Here is a 27,924-nt window from a genome sequence, read left to right on the forward strand (position 1 = left end):
AGTAATAAAGTGATGAGTGAGTATCACCTCCACATGGATCAAAGTTGACTAAAATAATTGGTTATGCTATTACTATGAAACTGACTAATTAAACTGTGCAAAAAAAAAGGTGATTAATTGATAAATAGATGTAATGAAGGATTAATTAAATTAAAAATATCTAAAAATATGCTAAGGCAATTAAAATGCTATGGCAATTCTCAAAGAATAAGTGGGAAAGAGTTTGTACTGTTGAATAATAAAGGTTGGAATTACTTGGGTTTATTTTTATAACATAATAATGCCATGGCAAAATCTTGACTATTCTACTACTTAGGAAATCATTACTGCAGTCTTTTTCTTTTGAAAGCCAGACTTTGAGCTATCATTCCTAGTTTTTGTATGTCTACAAAACTCAAGAATAATATCCGAATTTTTCTCCCTTTCCTTGTATAGGTCACAACTTCTATGTCTAGAATGCTACAAATATGCTTTCGAATACTTGTCTGTGTCATCCGATTATAATCCAATCTAATTAATCTTTTCAAAATTAAATCAGATCTAATAACATGCTACACAATCATCGATGTCTAGAGCTTGCATGCATGCATTAAAAATAATCACAAACTGAATGAAACAATATTCAGCTCAAAATCAAACCATGGTCATTAAAAATAATAAACATTCACCCAAAATAATTCCAACCTAAAGAAAAAATCAACTCATTGGTTGAACAATCGAATCCATAATAAAAGCATTGAACATCACAGTTTAAATTCACGAATTAGAAGTTCAAATCAGAGTATAAAAGTAGAACTGCAGGAAGCTTTCGCCACTTCAACTTTAACTCTAATAATAAGATTTGATGCAAAACCCAGGGCAGATTTCTCTCCCCCTTCCTTACATCTGTAATTCTTCTGCTCTTTAAGTTGCTACCCTCTCCACTCTTTCTAAGAATTCATGAGAATCTAATGCAGAGAGATAAAAACCATTTTTATCTCTTTTTCTCTCTCTCCGGTCCTTTTTCAATCCTATTTTTTCTTTCCTTCTTTATAGGGTAGGACCCTCCCTCTTAGTAAACACCTTTTGCTTCCTCTTTTTCAGGGTGGTTTATCTGGTACAAGTACAGTTGGCTAGGAGTGACGTGGACTGAGAGCTACGTCAGCTTCCTAGAATTGCCATGGCATTCGTATTGGCAACCTAAGCAATTTTTTTCATGAAAATATTTCACTTCCTTTATTTTCCTATCCTTTATCTCTTCTCTTCTTCATCCTGCACTTACTGCCAACCATAAACAACACCTTTCTTCCCCATTAATAGAAGTAACAAATAATAACATGTATAGCATAATTCGAGCTTTGTTATGTAATGTTCTAAAAATATCTAAAAATGCAAAAATATTTACTTAATTACAAACAATTAATTCAATCTCTTTTCAAGAGTTATCACTAACCCATTTGGTTCTCCAAATTTTTCAATATTGCTGCTTGACTTTGGATTAAGACGTCATTCTTAGCCATGTATGCCTTCAAAAAGTTCTCCAAATTGTTGGATGGTTCAACTTGTGGTGGTTTCTGAACTTGTTGATTGAGCCTAAGAGGTTGATTTGACCTATGTTGCATGTAGGTGTTGTTCAGTCCAACTTCTTAATTACTCCAAGAAAAGTTTGGATGGTTTCTCTATGAACGGTTATAGAAGTTGAACTGTGGCCCTTGTCCACTTCTATTCTGGTTTTGATTCCCTACATAATAAACAGAGGGATTTGATGTAAACTTCTTAAACGAATGATTGGCCCTATAGTATACTTAGGAAATAATGTCAAATTGACTTGGTGGCTAAGCTGCAACATTTTATACATCGTTAGTAGAAAAAAAATTAAGCATTGAAGAAATTGAAGATACCTGAGTAACAAGTGATGTAACAACCCAATTTAGACCCTAATCGGAATGGTGGTTTCGGGACCACGAATCCGAGTAAAAAAAATTTTAAATTATTTTTTGTGTTTGCTATTTGTGAATTTATATGTGCTAAATTTTTGAATTTTAATTTTACTGTTTGGATGTTGATTCAATAAAAAGGGCTTAATCGCGTAAAATGAAAAGTTAATAATTAAATGTGAAAGTATCAAATTGAACTTGTCTTTCTAATATGAAGTGTTTATAATGCAATTAAGCCATAATTATTAATGATGGATGGCTATGACTTTTTTTATAATGATTTTGTATTATTAAATAAAGGTTAGTTGTGTAATTAAATTAATAATATATGTTAAATAAAACATAAAAAAAATATAATAAACACATGCACTCATCTTTTCCACCATAACCGAATGCTAAAATAAAAGAGAAAGAATAAGCTTTGAAAGTTTCGGCCATTTGGTAGCATAATCAAGGTATGTAACTAGCTCATTTTTTGATAATTTTTACGTTTTTGTGATCGTTGCTTCGAGTACTACAAAACCCATGCTTGAATTTTTAATTTTGATGAATATCGTGAATTGTGCCATTGTTGAGAGCTTGTGATTTTTATTGTTTGATGATGAAATACAAAAGATATGTTTTAGATTAATATGTTTTGTATTGGAGTTTTTGATGATTTTGAGTAATTAGGACTAAATTGAAAAAATAATAATTTGAGGGACTAAAATGTGAAATAAATGAAATATATGGACTTGTATGAGTATGGGTAAAATTCAGCCCAACATGGGTGTAATGAAATTTTGCATATTTTGTGTTTTGTGCAATAGGGACTAAATTGTGAAAAATGTGAAATATCAAGGTAAAAGGGTAATTTTATCATTTGTGTGTTTTTGGATGAATTTGATTGAATATTTGATTTAATAAGTTTAATTTATATTAATTTAGATCAAGAAAAGAGAAAATCGAATTTAGATCAAGGGAAAAATAAAGTTGTCGACTAGCCGATCCCTTCCGGTTTTTCATCGTCCTAGGTAAGTTTATAAGCAAATAGACATGTTTAATTGTAATTAAATGTTAAATATATATGCTGTTATGAAATTTTAGAATTTATATTTGTTACAGACGAATATGAAAAGGCTTGGTTACTACATTTCTGAATTCGTTTCGATCGAGTTACGACATTTGAAAGCCCCGTATGAACCTTAGGAATAGTTAGGATACATATGTCATGACATAGGATTCCGATATATCTGTGCGAGTAAGACCATGGCAGCAATATGTGATTCCGATATATGTGTGCGAGTAAGACCCTGTTTGGGACAGTGGCATCGAAATGTGATTACATGTCAGACCACATCTGGGACGTTGGCATTGTATGATATGTGTGACTATTCGAGTGCCCTATCCAATTCCAAATGGTTCATCAGGCAAAGCTAAGTTATGATCAAATGTATAAAATGAGCTAAATGGACAGGTATGGATTTATGTTATATGGAATTTTTCCCATTTTGGTTAGGTTAAAGTGCTTGCAAAACGATTTATGCTAGTCAAATGAATAATAAAATATATATACTGGATTTGATGCATATGAAATTCGGTCATTTGGTATGCTTGGTTGTAGTTGTGTAATATTATTATATAACCATAAAGTATAATTTAATTCAAGTTGAAATGTGTATGTGAAAAGTATATGTTCGTATAGAAATATAGTGCATTGATGTTATTCTAGAAGATTAAATGCTATATTTAAAAGTCAATAAATTCAGTTTATGATGATTAATATTAAGTATGACTTGAATTAATAAAGTTAGTCAATATAGTATACAAATATGTGCACATAATTTATGATTGATATGCATAGATTTGGACGTGGTGATATGTGCATGATTGAAGTATAAATTAAAATGCTAATTTTTATTAAGTGTTCAAATATTATTAAATGATAAATATATGTTTTAGTGATGTATGATTAAAGTAATAGTGGTATGAATTTGGAACATAGCTAGTGATAATTAAATATAATATATGATTAACATGAGACAGGTTATGATATGATTCGTAATGAATTTTGAAATTAGTTACATGTGTTAACATTTGTTTGAATTAAAAGGTTGAGCAAGTATATGCAAATTAAAAAAAATTGTATCTCGTCCGATAATACCTCGTAACCCTATTCCGATGACGAATACCAGTTAGGGGTGTTACATTTGATTGGTATAAGAGCTACGGTTTAGTCGATTCTAGGACTAACGTAGCGTGTGTGAGTCTAGCTATACATGCCATATTATATACTACAATAGTGTGATGACTTTTGACATTTGAAAATGTACTTTCATATAGTAAATGGATCCCGACAGAGTTGTAGCTGATGATGTCGAGAGTGTAGCACCTGCTCCCGCGCAAGGGACAGTGCAGGCTGATTCTCGACCGACTTCAAGTAATCAAGAGAGTGAGGCTAAACAAGCCTTTTATCAAATGATGAATTATTGGTTTACTCAATATATCCGGACTAATCCGGCTGCACAACAACCTCCACCCCCGACTAATCTATCTTCGATGCCTGTTGTACCTTAAGTAAGTGATCCATTGAGATTGTTTAAGCCACCTGTTGATAAAATCAGAAAACATAGGGCTGAAGAGTTTAAAGCTACTGATGATGATGATGCTGAGTGGGCTGAGTTCTGGCTTGATAATACTATTCGTGTGTTTGATGAGCTGTCCTGTACCCCGGATGAATGTTTATAATGTGCCAAATCTTTATTACGAGACACTGCATATCACTAGTGGAATACACTAGTATTGGTGGTTCCGAAAAAGCGAGTGACCTGGGAGTTTTTTCAGACTGAGTTTCGTAAGTAATATATCAGGCAGAGATTTATTGATCAGAAGCGCAAAGAATTTCTGGAGCTGAAACAGGGTCAGATGACCGTGACAAAGTATGAGAGGAAATTTGTGAGACTCAGTCGGTATGCCCGATAGTGTGTTTCTAACGAAGCCATAATGTGTAAAAGATTTGAAGATGGGTTGAATGAAGACATTAAACTATTAGTTGGCATACTTGAGAGAAAAGAGTTCGTGGTACTTATTGAGCGAGCCTGCAAAGGTGAAGAGCTTGGGAAAGAGAAAAAAAAAAGCTGATTTTGAAGCTAGAGATGCACGTAAAAAACCATCCGATAAGTCATTTCAGTCGGCATAAAAAAAGTTTCAAGATGATTTCAGCTGTTCTAAAGCCACTTTGGGTCATTCTAGACGAGATCAGAATAGACCACTTGTGAGCTCGAGAGCTACCTCAGTAGCCAGTGTGGGTAATGTCAGATCTAATCAACCTGAGTGTAAGCATTGTAGTAAATGACATCCTGGCAGTTGCAGATTGCATGATCGGGTCTGTTTTAAATGCGGATCGACAGACCATTATATTCGAGATTATCCAGGGTTAGCTAAAGAAAATCCAGTGCAGAACACAAGATCGAGTAATACTACATCTCGGGGTAGACCACCTAGAAATGCAGGTAATGCGAGTGGTAGTTAGAGAGTAATTACAGATACAATAGTCAGATCTGAGGCTCGTGCACCTACCAGAGCCTATGCTATTCACGCACAAGAGGAGGCTTCATCCCCAGACGTCATTACTGGTACATTCACTCTTTATGATACTAATGTAATTGCATTGATTGATCCTAGTTCTACTCATTCTTATGTGTGTGAGACATTAGTATTCAGTAAGACTTTACCTATTGAGTCTACTGAGTTTGTTATTAGAGTGTCAAACCCCTTGGGCCAGTGTGTTATGGTTGACAAAGTGTGTAAGAATTGCCCCTTAATGGTTCAAGATTCGTGCTTTTCGGCTGATTTGATGTTGTTTCCATTTGATGAGTTTGACATAATTTTGGGTATGGACTGGTTGACCTTGCATAATGCTATTGTGAACTGCAAGAGAAAGACTATTGATTTTCAGTGCTAGAATGATGAGATTATTCTGATTGAATCTAATGATCTGAATGGGTTACCGGCAATAATTTCTTCAATGTTAGCTCAGAAATATGTGAGAAAAGGCTACGAAGCTTACTTTTCATATGTGCTTATAGTAAAGCGACCGAAAGAAGCATTGAATCAGTACCTGTTGTGTGCGAGTATCTGAATGTGTTTCCTGAAGAATTATTGGGTTTGCCACCTATTCGGGAGGTAGAGTTTGCTATTGAGTTTATGCCTGGAACGAATCTGATATTCGTAGCTCCGTACGGAATGGCACTTACAGAATTAAAAAAATTGAAAGCTCAGTTGCAAGAGTTGACAAATAGAGGTTTAGCGCGACTAAGTTTCTCTCCTTGGGGTGCACTAGTACTTTTTGTGAAAAAGAAAGATGGAACTATGAGAATGTACATTGATTATAGATAGCTCAATAAGGTGACTATAAAAAATAAGTATCTGTTGCCACGGATTGATGGTTTTTTTTATCAACTAAAAGGGGCTACAGTGTTTTCGAAGATGGAATTAAGATCAGGCTACTATCAGTTACGAGTTAAAGATTCTGATGTGCCAAAGGCTGCTTTTCGGACAAGGTATGGACATTATGACTTTTTGGTTATGCCTTTTGGACTTACTAATGCACCTACTATTTTTATGGATTTGATGAATCGGATCTTCAGACAGTACTTGGATTGTTTATGGTTGTGTTTATAAATAACATTTTGACCTACTCTTGTGATGAAACCGAACATGCCAAACATTTGAGACTTGTGTTACAGACTTTGCGAGATAAACAGTTGTATGCGAAGTTTAGTAAATGTGAGTTCTGGTTAAGTGAAGTCAAATTTTTGGGCCATGTTGCATCAGCATCGAGTATTCGGGTGGATCCGAGCAAAATTTCAGCTATACCTGATTGGAAACCTCCGAGGAATGTTTCTGAAGTCCGAAGTTTTCTGAGACTTGCTAGTTATTATAGACTGTTCGTGAAAGGTTTCTCTATGATTGTAGCCCCAATGACGAAGCTATTATAGAAAGATGTTAAGTTTGAGCAGTCAGAAAAGTGCCAGTAAAGCTTTGATCAGTTGAAAGCCCTTTTAACCGAAGCTCTAGTATTGGTTCAGCTAAAATCGGGTAAAGAATTCGTTATATATAGTGATGCTTCTTTAAATAGTTTGGGTTGTGTTTTGATGCAGGAAGGCAAAGTTATAGCTTATGCCTCGAGACAATTAAAGCCACATGAAAAGAACTATCCAACACACGACCAAGAATTGGCAACTATTGTGTTTACATTGAAGATATGGCATCACTACCTATTCGGGGAGAAATTTCATGTTTATTCTGATCACAAAAGCCTGAAATACTTGATGACTCAGAAAGACCTGAATTTGAGACAACGCCGATGGTTAGAATTGCTAAAATACTATGAGCTTGTGATTGACTATCACCCGGGAAAGGCTAATGTTGTTGCAGATGCTCTAAGCCGAAAATCACTATTTATTTTGCGTGCAATGAATGCGCATATGGCTATGTCTGACGATGGTTCGATAATAGCTGAATTAAAAGCAAAACCGTTATTTGTTTAGCAAATTTATGATGCCTAGAAGGTTGATAATGATTTATTAGCAAAATAAGCTCAATGTAATTCAAATGCTGATTTAGAGTTTCGAGTTGATACTGATGGTTATTTGAGATTCAAAAACTAGATTTGTGTCCCGAGAAGTCTAGAGTTGATTCAGATGATTTTGAATAAAGCTCATAGCAGTCGATTATCTGTTCACCTAGTTAGTACAAAGATGTATAATGATCTGAAACAACTTTGCTGGTGGCATGGTATGAAACAAGATATTTCTAACTTTGTTTCGAAATGCTTAATCTATCAACAAGTAAAAGCTGAGCATTAGGTATCTTCTGGATTACTTTAGCCTATCATGATACTTGAGTGGAAATGGGACAGAGTTACTATAGATTTTGCATCTGGTTTACCGTTGACACCGAACGAGAAAGATGCAATCTGGGTTGTTTTGGATAGATTGATTAAATCAGCTCACCTTGTTCCAATACGTACAGATTACTAGCTTGATAAGCTGGTTGAATTGTATGTTTCTCAGATTGTGAAATTACATGGTGTTCCTATATCTATTGTTTTGGATACAGATACAAGGTTTACATTGCGGTTTTGGAAGAAGTTACAAGATGCACTAGGTATGAAATTACATTTCAGCACCGCTTTCTATCCACAAACAGATGGTCAGTTTGAGTGAATAATTCAGATACTTAAGGATATGTTGAGATGTTGCATTCTCAAGTTCGAAGGTACGTGGGAATGGTATCTACCTCTGGTTGAATTTGCGTATAAAAATAGCTTTCAATCAAGTATCAAAATGGCACCTTACGAGGCTTTGTATGGTCGTAAATGTCGTACACCATTGTATTGGACTGAGCTTAGTGAAAATAAGATACAGGGGGTCGATTTGATCAGAAAAACTGAATAGAAAGTGAAAGTGATCTGTGAAAGTCTAAAAATAGCATCAGGTCATCAGAAATCATATGTGGACTTGAAACATAAAGATATAGAGTTTCATATCGGAGATAAAGTCTTCTTGAAAGTCTCACCGTGGAAGAAAATACTCAGATTTGGTGGTAAAGGCAAATTGAGTTCGAGATTCATTGGGCCGTATGAGATTATAGAACGTATCAGACCGGTTGCTTACAGATTATTGTTGCCACCTGAGTTAGAAAAGATTCACAATGTATTCCATGTTTCGATGCTTCATAGATATCGATCTGATCCTTCACATGTTGTTACTCCATTTGAGATTGAGATTAAGTTTGATATGACGTACGTGGAAGAACCAATTAGTATTCTGGCTCGTGAGATTAAAAAGTTGCGAAATAAGAAAATTTCGTTGGTTAAAGTACTGTGGCATAAACACGGAGTTGAGGAAGCAACGTGGGAGCCAGAGGATATTATCAGAGAACGCTATCCGTACCTATTCACCGGCAAGATTTTCGGGGACAAAAATCCCTAAAGGGGGAGAGTTGTAACATCCTGATTTAGATCCTAATCGAAATGGTGGTTTTGGGACAACGAGTCCGAGTTAAAAAAATATTTTAAAATTACTTTCTGTGTTTACTATGTGTGAATTTATACGTGCTAAATTTCCGTGTTTTAATTTTACTGTTTGGATGTCGATTAAATAAAAAGGGATTCATCGCGTAAAATGAAAAGTTAATAATTAAATGTGAAAGTATCAAATTGAACTTGTCTTTCTAATATAAAGTGTTTATATTGCAATTAAGTCATAATTATTAATGATGAACGGCTATGACTTTGTTTTGTAATGATTTTGTATTATTAAATAAAGGTTAGTTATGTAATTAAATTAATAATATATGTTAAATAAAACATAAAAAAATATAATAAACACATGTACTCATCCTTTCCACCATAACCGAATGATAAAAGAAAAGAGAAAAAATAAGCTTTGAAAGTTTCGGCCATTTGGTAGCATAATCAAGGTATGTGACTAGCTTGGTTTTTGATAATTTTTATGTTTTTGAGATCGTTACTTCGAGTACTACAAAACCCATGCTTGAATTTTTGATTTTATTATTTTGATGAATATTTTGAGTTGTGCCATTATTGAGAGCTAGTGATTTTTTTTGTTTGATGATGAAATACGAAAGATATGTTTTAGATTAACATGTTTTGTATTGGAGTTTTTGATGATTTTGAGTAATTAGGACTAAATTGCAAAAATAACAATTTGAGGGACTAAAATGTGAAATAAATGAAATATATGGCCTTGTATGAGTATGGGTAAAATTTGGCCCAACATGGGTTTAATGAAATTTTGCATATTTTATGTTTTGTGCAATAGGGACTAAATTGTGAAAAATGTGAAATATCAGGGGTAAAAGGGTAATTTTCTAATTTGTGTGTTTTTGGATGAATTTTATTGAATATTTGATTTAATAATTTTAATTTATATTAATTTAGATCAAGAAAAGAGAAAATTGGATTTAGATCAGGGGAAAACTAAAGTTGTCGACTAGCCGATCTGTTTCGATTTTTCATCGTCCAAGGTAAGTTTATAAGCAAATAAATGTGTTTAATTGTAGTTAAATGTTAAATATATATGCTGTTATGAAATTTTAGAATTTATATTTGTTATAGCCCAATATGAAAAGGCTTGGTTACTACATTTCTGAATTCGTTTCGATCGAGTTACGACATCCGAAAGCCCCGTATGAACTTTAGTAATAGTTAGGATACATATGTCATGACATAGGATTCTGATATATGTGTACGAGTAAGATCATGGCATCGATATGTGATTTCGATATATGTGTGCGAGTAAGACCCTGTCTGGGACAGTGGCATCGAAATGTGATTACATGTAAGACCAAGTCTGGGACGTTGGCATTGTACGATATGTGTGATTATCCAAGTGTCCTATCCAATTCCAAATGGTTCACCGGGCAAAGTCAAGTTGTGATCGAATGTATAAAATGAGCTAAATGGACAAGCATGGGTTAGTTTGTTGTCTACTTGAAATATGGTAAGTATATGACTTGAAACTTGTTACAAATTATGTAAAATGCAAATGTGGGTTTCATGTGAATTTAGTATGAATATTCGGCCTTTGATACAAATATATATATGTAAATATGACTATGCATATTCGGTCAAATAAGAGGTACATGTTCATAATGTTTTATTATGATTTTCGAGCTTATTTTTATGAGTATATGTATAAATGATTAAATAATGACTTTATAGCTTTGAAAGTTGAATGACATTTGGTTGATTTTGCTTATGTGAGTATTCGGTCAAGATATGGAATGTGTATGAAAATGTATTAAATATGTACTAGTAATTTAAGGTTAAGCTTGTATCGTTAAAACAATTCGGTTTAGTTTAAAATGAGACATTTATGTCATTATGCTATTTATTTGCTTATGACATACTAAGCTAAGTTAGCTTACTTTGTGTATTTATGTTTGCCTCTGTTTTATAGATTTTGGACTCAAGTTACGAGCTTGGAGATCCCCAGTAAAGTCTTTCACACTATCGACCGCCTTCGGTATTTTATAAACTGAATTTTTGAACCTATGGCACGTATAGGCTGGATTATATTTTGAGATGTTGGATTTTGGTTTATGTATAAATCTAAGCCATGCGAAAGTGGCTTGATTTCTATGCTTGAATTTTTGTTATGTTTGTTGATGGTTTATGTTCATTTTGGTTAAAGTGCGTCATGCTATGAATGAATGGTATTTATGTGATGCTTGATATATAACATGATTTGGTAAGAGATAAATGTATATGATTTACAACTACTACTATTAAGAATAAAAGATTTACATATAGATGCAAGGTTAACGAATGTGTTTGATTTGTGGATTGTTTATGTAAATAGGTATTCGGCTAGGTGATAATATATGAGTGATGGATATGAATTAGTTGTTATTCGGTAATTATAATTTTTAAGATGATGAATGGTTTGATATTTTATTTGGTTTGATGTGTAAAGAATGTTTATATTGGAAATGTTATGTAATGAAGTTATCAAGGATGTTCGGACATATACATGTGAATATATATATTGATCGTTTAATTAAATAGTTAAAGGTATATAACAAATTAGTTGAGTTATCTATGTGAAATTTTGGTTGGATTTATGTTATATAGAATTTTTCTCATTTTGGTTAGGTTAAAGTGCTTGTAAAACGATTTATGCTAGTCAAGTGAATAATAAAATATATATAATTGGATATGATGCATATAAAATTCGGTCATTTGGTATGCTTGGTTGTAGTTGTATAATATTATTATATAACCATAAAGTATAATTTAATTCAAGTTGAAATGTGTATGTGAATAGTATATGTTTGTATAGATATATAGTGCATTAATGTTATTCTAGAAGATTAAATGTTATATTTAAAAGTCAATAAATTCGGTTTATGATGATTAATATTAAGTATGACTTGAATTAATAAAGTTAGTCAATATAGTATACAAATATGTGCACATAATTTATGATTGATATGCATAGATTTGGACGTGGTGATATGTGCATGATTGAAGTATAAATTAAAATACTAATTTTTATTAAGTGTTCAAATATTATTAAATGATAAATGTATGTTTTGAGTGATGTATGATTAAAGTAATAGTGGTATGAATTTGGAACATAGCTAGTGATAATTAAATATGATATATGATTAACATGAGATAGGTTATGATATGATTCGTAATGAATTTTGAAATTAGTTACATGTGTTAACATTTGGTTGATTTAAAAGGTTGAGCAAGTATATACAAATTAAAAAAAAATGTATCTCGTCCAGTAATACCTTGTAACCCTATTCCGGTGACGGATATGGGTTAGGGGTGTTACAAGTGAAGTGAGAGCATCAACTTCATGCACTCCTGCTACTCATCTTCTTGAAGCTACTCGAATGGTCAACAACTGGTAGTTGTTACTAGCTATTCTGTCGATGATGTCATAAGCCTCATTATAAGACTTAGAAAGGACAGCATCATTCACAAAAGCATCTACCACCATCCTAGTGTGTGCGTTGAGACCATTATAAAATGTCTCCAATTGGATGCAATGTGGAATCCCGGGGTGAGGGCATTTGCAAAGTAACTCTTTAAACCTTTCTTATGCCTCGTATAAGGATTCGTCATCCATTTGCTAAAAAGTGGTGATCTTATTCCGCAACTTAGCATTTTTGCTAGGTGGGAAATACTTAACCAAGAAGCATTCTACTAGCTCTTGCCATGTAGAGATTAAGCTAGGTGTTAATAAATTAAGCAATGCATGTGCGCTATCTCACATGAGTATGGAAACAACTTCAACCTCAATGCGTCTTCGATTACACTGACTATCTTGAAGGAATCACTCACTTCCATGAATAGTCGAAGGTGAAGGTGTGAATCTTCTGTGGGCATTCCACTAAACTAGTCCACTGTCTAAAGCATCTAGAGCATCACATGTTCAATTCAAACTGTGGTGCTTCGATCTCTGATCTCCTAATTGCCAAATTTATATCATTAAAGAGTAGCACATCATACTACCTTCTAGCTCGATCCTTATAATTAGTAATAAGGATTGAATTACGAGTATTAACAGCTCCATTCCCTTAAACTTGTTTTTTGATTTTCAATGTCCATTCTTGTGGCTTGTCTTTGGGCTAGTCTTTCTTGTCTCCTTTGGCTAAATGCCCACTTACTTTTAGGGTCTACAAGGAGTAAATCGATGATTCGATCTATTCTAATAAAGACCTGAAGAGAAAATCAAAAAAATAAAAGATTAATTAAATAAAAATAAAAATAAACCAAAATTGCAAGAAATAATTTCACAAATATTGATTAAATTAATAGTCCCCATTAGCGGCGCCAAAAACATGGTTCACGACAGAATTAACAAGTATACACAATTGTTATCAAGTAATAAGTAAATAAAAAGAGTATTGTCTCCACAGGGACTGTGCTTAAATCAATAATTCTAAAATTAATATTTACAAGTTGGTTAAGAAAACACAATATTTTGAAGTGATGGATGTTAAAATTGAATTAAACAAAAATATGCGAATGAATTGACCTAAATGTAATGAAATGGTTTAAAATGCAATTGAATAGTTTGGAAACAAATCAGATGTTGTAACAACAACAACACTCGACTCAATTCATTCTTTATTTTCTTTAACAATGTTTTGAAAAAATTCCAAGGCAGCTCGATCATTCATTACTTGGAATCTAATATAAGTTCTTTCTAAGTCTTATACTTAGGAAAACATGCATATTTCTATGTCAATATTTAACTAAGCATTCCTTAGAATTTATGTGAAGTAATAGGGACTGGATTAGTTTGAAACAATTTAATCACATAAAACTAAAGCTATGCAAGGTAATAGAATTCTTTTGGAATCATTATGAATCTTTTACTTATTCTAGGTTGGATATAAATTAAGCATGCACCTTCCAAATATTGTGTCCATTAATCACCATATGGGTCGGCTTAAGCAACTAATTCTAATGGATTCAAACATATTTTAATGCATGAATAACATGACTAATTTTAATTGGAAGAATGAACAATTGAGGCACAGAACAATATAAACATGAATTGAATGAATTTAACCAAAGCATTGCAATTATTCTAGCTAAAACAATTTAAGTAATCATCATTAACAAAAAAACAATCAAACAATTTGCAAATATGTTTAAAAAGATAAAGGAAGAAGAAACTTTTGATGAATTTGGTGATTCCCTGAAGACTGTTCGTGGTGGCTTCCTCAAATTTCTATGGTTGCTCATTTGAAAATTTCTCCTGAAGGTGGCTAGCCAAAAGAGTTTTTCTCTCAAGGAAATGCTAGCTATAAGAAAATGGGAAGAGGGAGAGCTTTAGGCGTGGAAGAGAGGAAAGAAAGATGAGAGAATGTTGAGTGTTGAGGGATGACTTGAAAGATGAAGGGAAAGTGCTATTTATACTTGAGGTGGAGCTTGGGAGTTTACTAAAAATAGCATGGACATCCCTTAGGAAGGAGTTGTTGATTGCTTGATTTGTACTTGATTTTTTGCTTGATTCAAGGAGAAAGGTTGGGCGGTGACCATGACAACTTGTTGGGGCCATTATGTGATTTTTTTACACATGTCATAATTGTTCCAAAAGTCGTTTTGGGCTACTTTTCATGTCTTTGCCTAATTTGGGCTCTTCTCCCCCTATTGGATGGTTTGGCAACCCAATTGGAGGCAGACTTAATTCTTTTCAGCAATCATCTTCCAAGCTAGTTTAGAAAAATTCTCTAAGTCCAATTCATTAGCTTGCCATCCATAATATGAAATAATTATCTTTCTTGCATGTGTGTCCTTATTATAGCTCCCAACATTAAGCAATTTGATGGTCCAATTGCAGCAATTTAAGCAAGAATTTAAAATGTAGCACAATAAAGTGAAATTGTGTAAAATTACAAATTTTACTAAAATTATGCTCAATGTCTCAATATGAACTAAAATTACACAATTACCTATCGAAATGCTTGAGATATGCATAAATTCCACGTAAAAATGTGCTAAATAAACCTAAATAATTTAGACTTATCATCATACATAGAGAGTTTTGGATGAAATGTTATGTCCTTCGTAAGATGTTATGAGATGCGCCATGTCATTGTTAAAAGAGGAGACATATTATTGGTGGGCGACTTTAATTACAGTTGTACTTAAGGAACGAGTTAACTAGGAATTCTTCAAAAATGAGTTCCGAAAGAAACATGTTAGTAAGGGTATCTTAATAAGAAGAAAAATAAATTCCTTGAGCTAAAATAGGGTAATAGATCAGGTGCAGAGGATGAGAGTAAGTTTGTGCAGCTCAGTAAATATGCTTGTGAAGTTGTGTTTATTGAGAAAGAAATTTGCATTCATTTTGAAGACCACTTAAATGATGAAATCAAATCATTATTTGGTGCAATAGAAATTAGAGAATTTGTAGTATTGTCTTATTAAGCTTGGAAAATAAAAGAAGTTTACAATCACAAGAAACAGAATGAGACGAAAGCTCGTGACTTCAATAAACGTAACTCAATCGAAATATTTTTTGTTCCCCTATAGAAGAAGATGAAATAATTGAGTAGCCGTTTTTTAGTGCCATTTGGATTTTTGGGCAAAGATTGATCGAAACAGAACAACATGAGATCACCGACGCCTTCAATAGCTACCGCAAGCAACGTTCGAAATGTAAAGAAACCTGAATGCTGCCATTGTGGCCAATATCACTTTGGAGTTTTTAGGTTGAAAGACGGATCCTGGTTTAATTGTGGAACTCCTAATCATTTCAAGAAAGATTGCTGATAAACCATAATTTATACATATTTTTACCCCATGTTTAACGCATTTTATGGATGATTTTCCATTAGAATTGGTGAATTCAATGCTCCTAATGCTTTAATTTCATGTTTTATACTTAGGAGAGCATAAGAGAGCGAAAGGAACGAGAAACGAGCCAAAAACAAAGAAAATGGGCTAAAGTACGAACTTAACACAGCCTGGACTTCCTCACACGGGCAAACCACACGGCTGTGTCAATTTGGTAGAATCGAAGCACGACTCACACGGGTATAGCACACGCCCGTGCCATTCTAATAGGCTCGAACACGGCCTGAAGTAATCGCACACGGGCGTGTCTCTGCCGAGCCCAAGTTAAGTCCAATTCGGAAAAGGCCACTTTTGAGGGCTCATAGGCATTTCAAAGCCTATAAATACACCCTAGAAGAGGAGAAAAGGGGACACACAGAATAGGGAGTAAGGAATTACTCCAAAAAAGCCGATTAATTCATCTCAGAAGCTGGATTCATCATCAAGACTGAAGATCTCTCCTCAATTCCGCTTCAAGAGTTTTGGGTTTTCTTTATGTTTTGTATTCTTTATTTTTATAAGATGTTTTCTTATTTAGTTATTAACTAAATCCCCTAAATACCTAAGGCGAATGAAACCTAAGACGAATCTTGTTATTATTTTTTGAAACATATGATAAATATTTAACTTGTTCTTAATTATGTGTTTTTAATTCTTGTTTTGATATCCCAGGATACTGATTCAAGATAAGCTCTTATTCAGAGGAGGAATAGACCCTGGCTAAGAGTACATTATCATAATTAAGCAGAGTTGATTGCGCGCCTAGACATAGGGTGACAAGATTTTGCCGGATTAGGGCGAAACCTAATAAGGGGATCCATAGATCGAGTTAATGCAACCCTAGAGTGTTAATTAGAGAAAAATCTTGGTTATTCAATCTAGGGATTAGACGTTATTAGTCTTGAATAGGGATAATAACATAACTTAGGGACCTCTACGGAACAAGTTGAATGAATAAATCGTATGATTCGGAGCCAAAATAACAAGTAAAGTCTAGGTGGATTTGTCCTTAGGTATTGTCTTAAGTCAATCAATTTTTCCCAAAAGCAATTCTCCAATTCTTTTCTCTGTGAGTTCTTAGTTTAGATAATTAGTTAAGTAAAACATAATCTCTTTATTCTTAGGCTAGATAATAAAAAGAAAGTCATTACTAGTACTTTTAGTTCCTTTGGGTTCAACAATCTGGTCTTGCTAAAACTATACTACTGTTCGATAGGTACAATTGCCTACATCGCGATAATAGTTAGTTCAAGAACGAGTAATTATAAATATTTAAAACCTATCACGAAATCACGCGATCAAGTTTTTGGCGTCGTTGCCAGGAAACTAAGATATTAGGAACACTTAATTTTTATTATTTATCCATTTATTTTTCTTGCAATTTAATTTAATTTTATTATTATTTATTAACTTACTTTTTCTTGCTCTTGGCAGGTGTTCATAGTTTATGACTAGAAGAAACCCGTCGGGACCATTACTTTTTGACGAAGAAATTAATCGCACAATACATAGAAACCAAAGAGAAATAAGGCGAAGCTTAAGATACACGGAGAACGAGCAAGAAGACGATACTCAACCCCAAACTAAAGATATGGCTAAAAACCAAGGCAATCAGCTACCTCCTATAATTGCGGTTAATCAAAATCCTGCTCTATGCACTATGTATGATTATGCTAAACCCTCTTTAACAGGAACTGAATCGAGTATAGTTAGACCTGCTGTAGCTGCAAATACTTTTGAATTAAAACCTAACACTATTCAAATGATACAACAATTTGTTCAGTTTTATGGTTTGTAGGATGAGGATCCCAACGCTCATTTAGCCAACTTTTTAGAACTATGTGATACATTTAAAATCAATGGCGTTTCTGATAATGCCATTCATCTTCGGTTGTTTCCATTTTCAATGAGGAACAAAGCTCAGAAGTGGTTGAACTCGTTACCACGAGGGTCAATTACTACTTGGGAACAAATTACCGAAAAATTTTTACTAAAATATTTTCCGCCAGCTATAACGGCTAAATTATGTAATGATATCTCTTCTTTTGTGCAGTTGGATTTAGAAACACTCTACGATGCATGGGAGAGATACAAGGACCTTCTGAGAAGGTGCCCTCACCATGGGTTACCGTTTTGGCTCCAAGTACAAACATTTCACAATGGTCAGAATCCTTCGACTCGGAAAATGGTTGACGCAGCGGCGGGCAGAACCATCAATAATAAAACATCGGAAGATGCCTATGAGTTTATAGAGGGGATGTTACTGAATAACTATCAGTGGCAAGTCATGAGGACAAAGCCAACGAAAACAGCCAGTGTTTATAACGTCAATTTGGTCACCATGCTCACTAATCAGGTAGAACTCTTAAATAAAAAGATTGATGGTTTTCTTAATTCTTCACAGGTTCACCCAGTAATGCAATGCGAAGCAAGTAGCGGTAGAACAAACCATTCGAATACCAACCTTATGGCCACAACATGGATAACGAGCAATTAAAATACATGGGTAATAATCCTCGACCTCAAAACAATCCATATAGTAACACTTATAATACAGGTTGGAGGAACCACCCCAATTTCTCGTGGGACAGTCAAGGAAATCAAAGACCACAACATCCTCTAGGCTACCAACAACCACCCTACCAACAGGAAAAGAAGCCAAATCTTGAAAAGATGCTCTCAAAGTTTATATCAGTGTCAGAAACCCATTTTCAGAACACCGAGATAGCACTTAAGAATCAACAAGCGTCGATCCAAGGGCTCGAGACTCAGATAGGCCAGCTTTCCAAACTAATCTTCGAACGACCAGAAGGTAGTTTGCCAAGTAATACCGAACCTAACCCAAGGGAACAGCTCAACGCAATTAATATTCAAGATGACGAAGGAGTCATTGAGCCTAAACCAGAACTGAGGCACGAAACTATGGTAAGAAAAGGTCAAGGTGAGGTAGATTATAATAAAAACAAGCTAGTGACTGTCGAATATGAACCTCGTGTGCAATACCCCAATGCGACAAGGAAAGACCGCTCAGATGAACAATTTGGAAAATTCCTTTAACTCTTAAAAAAATTACATATTAACTTACCGTTTATTGAAGCTCTATTGCAGATGCCAAATGCAATAAAATTTTTAAAGGAGCTTTTAGCAAATAAGCGAAAGTTGGACGAGGCGTCGCATGTGGAGCTGAACGCAGTTTGCTCGACCATTCTCCAAAATAAACTTCCCAACAAACTAAAAGATCCAGGGAGTTTTACGATTCCTTTCTTAATTGGTAGTTTAGACGTTAATTATGCATTGTCTGATCTAGGGGCTAGTATCAACGTCATGCCTTACAAAATGTTTAAGCAACTAGGTCTCGGGAAACCCAAACAGACTAGGATGAGCATTCAATTAGTAGATAAAACTATAAGATTCCATAGAGGTATTATTGAAGATGTGCTAGTTAAAATTGATAAATTTATATTTCCCGTTGAGTTTATTGTTCTAGACATAGAAGAGGATAGCAACACTCTTTTAATCCTAGGAAGGCTCTTTTTAGCAACGGCTAAAACCATCCTTGATGTTGGTACAGGTGAACTCACACTCCGGGTGGGAGACGAAACAATCACCCTTCAAGCTCGAAATTCTGGCAACACATCAGGGATTGAAGGTAATTATTTAAACCATCCTACTAAAACTAACAATATGGTGCAACCTACTTTGCAGAAAATGAGTCTGAAGGAAACACACGAGTCATTCTCAAGCAATAGTAGAGGACCTGCTCATGAAGATCAAAGACTACAAATCGAGCAACTCGATGAATGGAAAACACACAAACCAAGAACACCTGACAAATCGAAACTACGCCAAAACGAGCCCAATACCTCTCCAAATAAACTTAAAGTTGGTGATAAGGTCTTATTAAATGCCGCGGATCCCCACATTGTCACTACCATAGCGAATGAGGAAATCCCTCTTATGGTACTCAGTATTTTTCCATTCGGTATGATAGAGGTGAGTCATCCCAAGTTCGGCACTTTTAAGGTAAACAACACCCTATTAAAACCCTATTTTGATGAGATTGATAGCAGGAATGAAGAGTATAAACTCCTCAAACCACCATGACCATTCACTAGAGAGGTAAGTCGAGCTTAGACTATAAATAAGCACTTCTCGAGAGGCAACCCGAGCACTAACAATATTAATTTCTTTAAATTTTGGTATTTAACTCCTAACTTACTAATAGAAATCTTGAATACAGGTGTTTTCACAGAGACACGGCCAAGCACACAGGCGTGCTTAAGGCCGGGTGAAAATAGGGGCAAAGATTTCCCCAACACAGGCTATGATTAAACGCTACGACCGTGCGATATGGTCGTGGTCGAGCCTGCCAAAACAACACGGGCATACGACATGCCCGTGTGGAAGAACCGTGGGCGAACCTGATAAAACAGCACGGGCGTGCGACACGCCCGTGTCTAACACCCATGGTCGAACCTACCAAATTAACATGGGCGTGGAGCTTGAACACACGGGCGTGGGAGAAGCGAACAAAGCTAGACACGACCGGGCAACACGGGAGTGTAATAAATGTCAGACGCGCCTAAATTTGAATTTCGCGAATCACACAAGTGTGTGCCATGACCGTGTGCCCCAAAATCTATAAATACCCTGCACTATTCACTTCCTTCCCCATTCAAAAACCCTAACCCTAGCTACTCAACTCCACACAGCCCCCCTGCCACGTCCGTGCGCCACCTACAACTCCATTCTCGATGCCCACTCTCTTCCCTTAATGTTTGTTTACTACTTTTTCTTTTATTTCACTGATTTATAATGCTATTTAGCATATTAATCTATGTTTTTCATGTTATTTCCATATTGATAATCATATGAATTTCATTTATCAAACAAGTTATCATCTTTTTCATGTTTAAAATCTTCCTCATTACATGATTCCTACACTTCATGTAATTAGTTAGAAGTAAATATTCATGGCTAGGATAGTTGAAATAATCATGCGTATTGTGTTGACATCTCTTTTCATTCATATAGTATTTTTCTTTCCATTCCTTGCCATTTTTACTTATATCACCATGCTCATGCCACATCAAAGTGGGTCATTAAACTTATTGTTTTAATTTAGTAATTGTGGCTGAATATATTCATGCATTTTTCTTTTTGAATTTAGTCACATTCGTTTTATATATTATAAATTGTCCACTCATCAAAAAGACAAATTGATGTTTCCACTTGCAGGTACACAATGCCGTCTTCAAGAGGAAAGAAAATCGCCGTACCAGCCTCGAAGAAGAGGAAGGGAGCATCATCATTTTGCGGGTCCAATTGCGAAAATTTGCCACCCTCTCTTGCAGTTCCCCCGAGGGCCTCAAGAAGAGCTTTTTCAAATACTTCGGGCCCGACCCTTAATTGCGGGCCACTGCATCAACTGGGCTGCCATAGAACAAGTTCAGATGGCTGACGCGATTCGGGCTCTCCTAAACACCGACCCTTGGGAGCTATTCTTTGGGATTATCGAGCCGACATACCTCGAGCTCACAATGGAACTCTGCTCAATGCTCCATCTTCAGATCGTAATGAAAAGGTACGATGATCTCGGCACGGTCCAGTTTCGCTTAGATGGGTTAATCCACCAGCTAAGTGTCTCAGAGTTTGGTGCTGCACTAGGCTTATATACGGATGACTTCAAGGAGGAGAATGAACTACATGCTCTCAGTCACTACATACATTTCTCTCCCTCAAAATGCTGGCACACGTTGGCCCCTAGCACGGCCTCTAACAATCCTAGCCGCTCCAAGGCATCAGTTCTCCCACCATCCCTGAGGTACTTACACGCTATTTTAGCTCACACGATTACAAGGAAGAGAGAGAGCACTGGCGTCGTCAACACCCACGACGTCTACTTCTTATGGTGCATGTCGCAAGGGCACGTCATCGACCTTGCCTATTTCATCACCCTTACGATTCAACACTAGATGGAGCAGCATCAGAAGGGGGTCATCTCCATTGGCCCCCACGTGACCCGGCTGGCGCAACACTTCGGGCTCCTCAACACCGCGACCCAAGAATCATCCCTCACCCTCATCGGCCAGATGTCTTCACAAGGCATCTTGAGCATGCTTGGCATGAGGATGATCAAGAGGCGCCGAGGAACCTACCCTCCCCAGTGCCTTCTCACCCAAACTACCAAAGAGGAGGCCTACGAGGACATTCCTAATGATGTCCCCCAACAGCATGAGGACCCACTGACTCAGCCACCACCACCCTCTCGTCTAGTTCAGGCGGCGGCTTCATATGCTAACATCTCTGAGCACCCCACTCGATTCAAGCAGTAGTGTTTTCAATGATTTGACAATATTGATGCTACTCTACAGCAGATTTGTCAGCACCTCCACATCTCATCCCTAGTCCCACCTCGCGAAACATCCAGCGATGAAGATGTTTAGAAATATTTATTTCTTATTTTATGTTTTTAATTTTTATTGAAACTACTTTTTATTTTTATTAGATTTTAGAAATTGTATTTTTAATTATTAAATTTAGTTATTTCTTTTTGAGTAATTATTCTTCCTAATATCCCCTAAAAAGTTCCTGATTATTATCACAGTTATATAGAGCTCTTAAGCTCATCGTCACATAGGAACTAAAACTCCACTGAGAAAGGTTCTCCACAACTGTCATGTCCTGATCGACCATGGCCATAGCTACTACTAGATATAATATTCTTTTGGCACAGGACTCATGGCCTAATGAACCTCTACGACTGCCGGAGTATCCTCCTCCACTCTCAAATCGATTCCTCTCCAGAACTCCAGTTCGAGGATTTCATCATACAGGAAGTTTCACTTCTCTCCCTATCTCATTTTTATACTATAATATCTATCTTTGTACATTGAGGGCAATGTACATCTTAAGTGTGGGGATATTTATTTTATTATCAGAAAAATCCCTGAATAATTACCTTGTTCTCTTGAAAAGCTCTCATATCATATTTAGGATAAATTTTAATTGATTTATGATTTTGATTGATATATCTTGAATTAAAACATAGGCATTTATACATTGATTGTTTAAACTTTAAGACATTAGAGAATCAAGCATGCTAAGTTGATTTTTAAGAATTTAAAATTATAGGTTGTTTCCCCAAGTCTAGGTATAACTTTGAATTGGAATTCACGAGTCTAAACATCAAAAAGCCATAATTTTTGTGAGATTTTTGAGCCTTTTGAGCATCTATTAATTCTTTCATGCTCACTTTTATTATTGCTTTGAGTGCGTCAGTATTGAACTGTTATTCTAGAACCTGCTTGATTATGCATGTTGAGACCGCACCATTTGATTTGATATGTCAAAATGATTAAGGCACTTAGGATTAACCCACTCATGCCATGAAAGGCCTACTTTCACGATTAACCCCTAGTAAACCCCCTTGAGCCTGACAAGCCATTTCTTGTATTAACCTCAATATTAACCCTTAACCCATTATTGTTGAAATCCCATAAATTAATCCCTATTTTTGTCAAGATTTGAGTTGAATAGATTGCTGAGCTATGTTTTGTTCTGAATAAGTTAGTCTATGATTATTTAACTAGTTCTTAAAAAAAAACTATGTATACATATCTGTAATTTCATATTCTGAGAAGAAGCTATGTTGTACGCAAGTGAAGATTAACTCTTTTTCTAGTTATGCAATTTTTCAATTCAATCTCGATTCTAACCCTTTCTTTCAGCTTGTGACCACACCCCCTAACCAAGCCTCATTACAACCCTCTAAAGACCTTTTGATTGATGTATCATCTTAAATTATAGTAGTGGAGATTTGATTTTCATGCAAGCCTATGATAATGACTTTTCATTATTGACTATTGAGTGCTTCATTTATTGTCCTTAAACACCGCGAGTGATTTGAGTGAATCTTTAGTGAGGATTTGAAACTCTGTGATATTCTGAATCAAAGGTAATTACTTAGATGCGGAAAGACACCTATGTTTGCATGATTAAATACTCAACTTGGAATGTTTGAAACTTTTATGTTCTTTTAGTTGAATTCTCAATGTATGATTACCTATGGATTATTTTGAGATATTTTCGATAAGAATTATAAGTTGAGAAGAATTTATTTTGATTATGAGTTGAGGATTTTGCTTGAGGACAAGTAAATGCTTAAGTGTGGGGGTATTTGATAAACAGTAATTTATACATATTTTTACCCCATGTTTAACGCATTTTAATGATGATTTTCCATTAGAATTGGTAATTCAATGCTCCTAATGCTTTAATTTCATGTTTTATACTTAGGAGAGCATAGGAGAGTGAAAGGAACGAGAAACGGGCCAAAAACAAAGAAAATGGGCCAAAGTACAAACTTAACACGGCCTGGACTTCCTCACACGGGTAGACCACACGGCCGTGTCAATCTAGCAGAATCAAAGTACGACTCACATGGGTATAGCTCACGCCCGTGCCATTCTAACAGGCTTGAACACGGCTTGAAGTAATCGCACACGGGCGTGTCACACAGGCGTGTCCCTGCCGAGCCCGAGTTAAGTCCAATTCGTAAAAGGCCACTTTTGAGGGCTCATAGACATTCCAAAGCCTATAAATACACCCTAGAAGAGGAGAAAAGGGGACACACAGAATAGGGGGTAAGAAATTACTCCAAGGAAGCCGATTGATTCATCTCAGAAGCCGGATTCATCATCAAGACTGAAGACTCTCCTCAATTCCCCTTCAGGAGTTTTGGGTTTTCTTTATGTTTTGTATTCTTTATTTTTCTGAGATGTTTTCTTATTTATTTATGAACTAAGTTCCCTAAATACCTAATGGGAATGAAAGCTAAGACGAATCTTGCTATTATTGTAACACCCCAAACCCAGCCTAGACATTATGACCGAATCTGACGTGCCACATTGGAGTTGAAAACCCACGTTCCGTTTTAGTGTTTTAAAACCATATATTTTGTTGAGTTAACAAAGTGTATAGAAGCTGGGCACCAGGTAGGTATCCGAGACAGAGGAGGTGAGCCATGAAGGCTGCTTAAGTACCAAGCTCTTTAATTGGATCCAATCCTAGACATGCCCACAACCATAGCCACACTTTGTTATATCGAGTTTAAATTTGTTTAAGTGGACGTCTTTGATAAATCGATTAATCGTGGTCTTGAGATATTTTGAAAACAAGTATCATTTTGAAAACACGTCCTAAGTCTAGCCCATTTGAATAATTATTAACCAATTTTAAAGTTATTAAAATTAAAATAATTCAAAAGAAATAAAAGGAAAGTTAAAATTGGCCTTATTACAACCCAAAAATAAATAATAATTAAAGGAAATTAAATGAAAACCAACACTTATTTAAAAGCCCAAAGATGATCACCGTGGCCACTCAATCCTCTCCGCCCAAGTCCCCACATCAAGGCTCACCGCAAGGTTAAGGAAAGGGGGTGAGTTTGGAAACTCAGTGTATCTGAAGCCCATCCAAAGCCCAATTCAGCTCGAGCCCATTGGGCCTAAGCCCTATTCAGATAATAGTACACAGAGGTCAAGCCCTTTTCGAATCACATAGCAAGGCCTTAGCCCTTTTACATAACAAGATGGCCCATAGGCCCGGTTACGTAACATGAATAACAACAAGAATAATGAATGCAAGCCCATCCTGGGAGACTACTCAACCCACCAACCGCTACACCGCCTGCACCAGCCCTACACACCTTGTGGGGAATATCTCAACCCACCCAAATTTCTACACCACAGTTGCAAAGAACGCACTCAAATTCAATCGATTGAGGCAAAGCCTCCAAGACGTGGATGAACCACTTTCAAGATTTCCTCCATTAATACCCCAACCCCATGCAATGATATTAATAAAAGCATATCATGTAAAATACAACATTGATCAATCATGCGTTCAAATAATTTAAACCCTTAGGGTATATCGATAATTTTGCTCTTTAGGGGTAATTTCATGATCTACGCTACTACACAAGCTAAATCGATAATTTTTATCGGTTTTATGCGGTTTGATTCCACCATCTACCTAACGAAGCTAATTTGCCCATCTCTTACCCATATTGGTGCAGTAAGCCCATTGGGCCTAATTTTGGCCCATCGAGCCCCTTTTTCCAAATACGCCAAAACGTCCACGCTGAACGTGCTTACCACCTTGCGGTGCGGATCTAACAATTACTCTATGCCTTGAGAGCATTCGATACTCACATGACCATGAAATGCCGAATTTGACATTTCGGCTTTTCTTAATTGAACTAAGAAAGGGTGTTCTGTACACACATTACGGGTTGAAGTTGAAATGTTTCCATAATCAATCACCTACGATAACCACCACCGTCACTCAAACTTAACTATTCCAATATCAATATATGTAAATCCTAAGCACATCACCATACGGAACATAAGGGCATATTCGTCATTTTACCATACAGGGTATTTTGGTAATTTTGTAAACCAAGGGTATTTTAGTAATTTTACAAACTAGGGGTATTTTGGTGATTTTATAAACCAAGGGTATTTTGGTAATTCGTAAATTGAAGGTAAAACAGTAATTACAGAACCGAGGGTAAAAGCAGTAATTCTATAAATCGAGGTAAAATAGTAATTACGAACCGAGGGAAAACAGAATTACAAATCGAGGATAAAATAGTAATTACAGAACCGAGGGTAAAAGCGGTAATTACAGAATCGAGGGTAAAACAAGAATTACAGAAATTGAGGGTAAAATGGTAATTTTACAAGTCGAGGGCATTTCAATAATTGGTAAACTAAAGTATTCTAAACATGGATAACAATACAAATGGGCCTAAAGCCTATTCTCGACCCAAATGGGCCCACACGCTCGTGGCCCTTTTAGCCCAAATCTAGCCACAAATATGAGATTCACCTAGCCTAGCCCAATATTTACTACACAATCAAATAACTTATCCAATTGGGCCTGTAGGCCCATTAGGCCCACATGACCCCTTTCGGCCCATCGCGGCCCGAAGTAGCCATCCTACAGCTAGAGTAGTAAGAAATACACACCTGATAGGAGACTGGAGTTAATCCACGCCCGAGCACTCTTAGCCGACGCCCAACCCAAACGAGCACGCCATACAAATGAAAGGGATCACCAAGAAAGGTGCCTTTACTCTCCTCATGGTTCCTCTATTTAAAGCCACTTCACATCCACTCTTGCCACCCTTGTTAGCAAAATAAATGCTCTTCGCTTGCCATGAGTTTCAACCCGGACCTCCTTGCCACCTCTATAACGCAACCTTCCTCCCTCTTATGTGGCGCTACTTTGCCACTAGACCACAAGGCTTTTGTGTCACAATATCTCCAACAATATTCTTAAGGCCTACCTACTACACCTGGGTTTGATTCACCTTAAACCAAAAATTTTTTGCTAGAGTCCGTGTTTAAACCGGGACTTCTCCAACACTTCTCAACATATTTAACCACTAAAACAAGCCTTCATTAGCGAAATTTACATGCACAACAAAATATTATAAGTCGCCTTCAACCACTCCAATGCTCAAGGCCCAAAACTTCTAGGCCCAAATTGTGGTGTTACAATTATTTTCTGAATTGTAGGATAAATATTTAACTTGTTCTTAATTATGTGTTCTTAATTCTTGTTTTGATATCCCAGATCTTGATTCAAGATAAGCTCTTATTCGAGGAGGAATAGACCGGCTAAGAGTATATTTATCATAATTAAGCGGAGTTGATTGCGCGCCTAGACATAGGGTGACAAGATTTTGCCGGATTAGGGTGAAACCTAATAAGGGGATCCATAGATCGAGTTAATGCAACCCTAGAGTGTTAGTTAGAGAAAATTCTAGGTTATTCAATCTAAGGATTAGACGTTATTAGTCTAGAATAGGGATAATAACATAACTTAGGGATCTCTACGAAACAAGTTGAATGAATAAATCGTCCGCTTCGGAGCCAGAATAACAAGTAAAGTCTAGGTGGATTTGTCCTTAGGTATTGTCTTAAGTCAATCAATTTTTCCCAAAAGTAATTCCCTAATTCTTTTCTCTGTGAGTTCTTAGTTTAGATAATTAGTTAAGTAAAACAAAACCTATTTATTCTTAGACTGGATAATAAAAAGACAGTCATTACTAGTACTTTTAGT

General features: G+C 35.7%; 2 non-coding genes across 2 annotated transcripts; one reads left to right on the forward strand and one right to left on the reverse strand.

Annotated features, from left to right (window-relative positions):
* The first annotated feature begins 12,494 nt into the window (after positions 1-12,494).
* LOC128296033 (small nucleolar RNA R71) lies at positions 12,495-12,600 on the forward strand. Its single transcript, XR_008286581.1, has one exon. It is a non-coding gene; the product is annotated as a small nucleolar RNA R71 (small nucleolar RNA).
* A 5,212-nt stretch (positions 12,601-17,812) lies between these two features.
* LOC128296235 (small nucleolar RNA R71) lies at positions 17,813-17,919 on the reverse strand. The gene has a single exon (XR_008286784.1). It is a non-coding gene; the product is annotated as a small nucleolar RNA R71 (small nucleolar RNA).
* Between the last annotated feature and the right edge of the window lie 10,005 nt (positions 17,920-27,924).

Source organism: Gossypium arboreum, chromosome 7 (assembly GCF_025698485.1).
Source record: "Gossypium arboreum isolate Shixiya-1 chromosome 7, ASM2569848v2, whole genome shotgun sequence".
NCBI lineage: Eukaryota > Viridiplantae > Streptophyta > Magnoliopsida > Malvales > Malvaceae > Gossypium > Gossypium arboreum.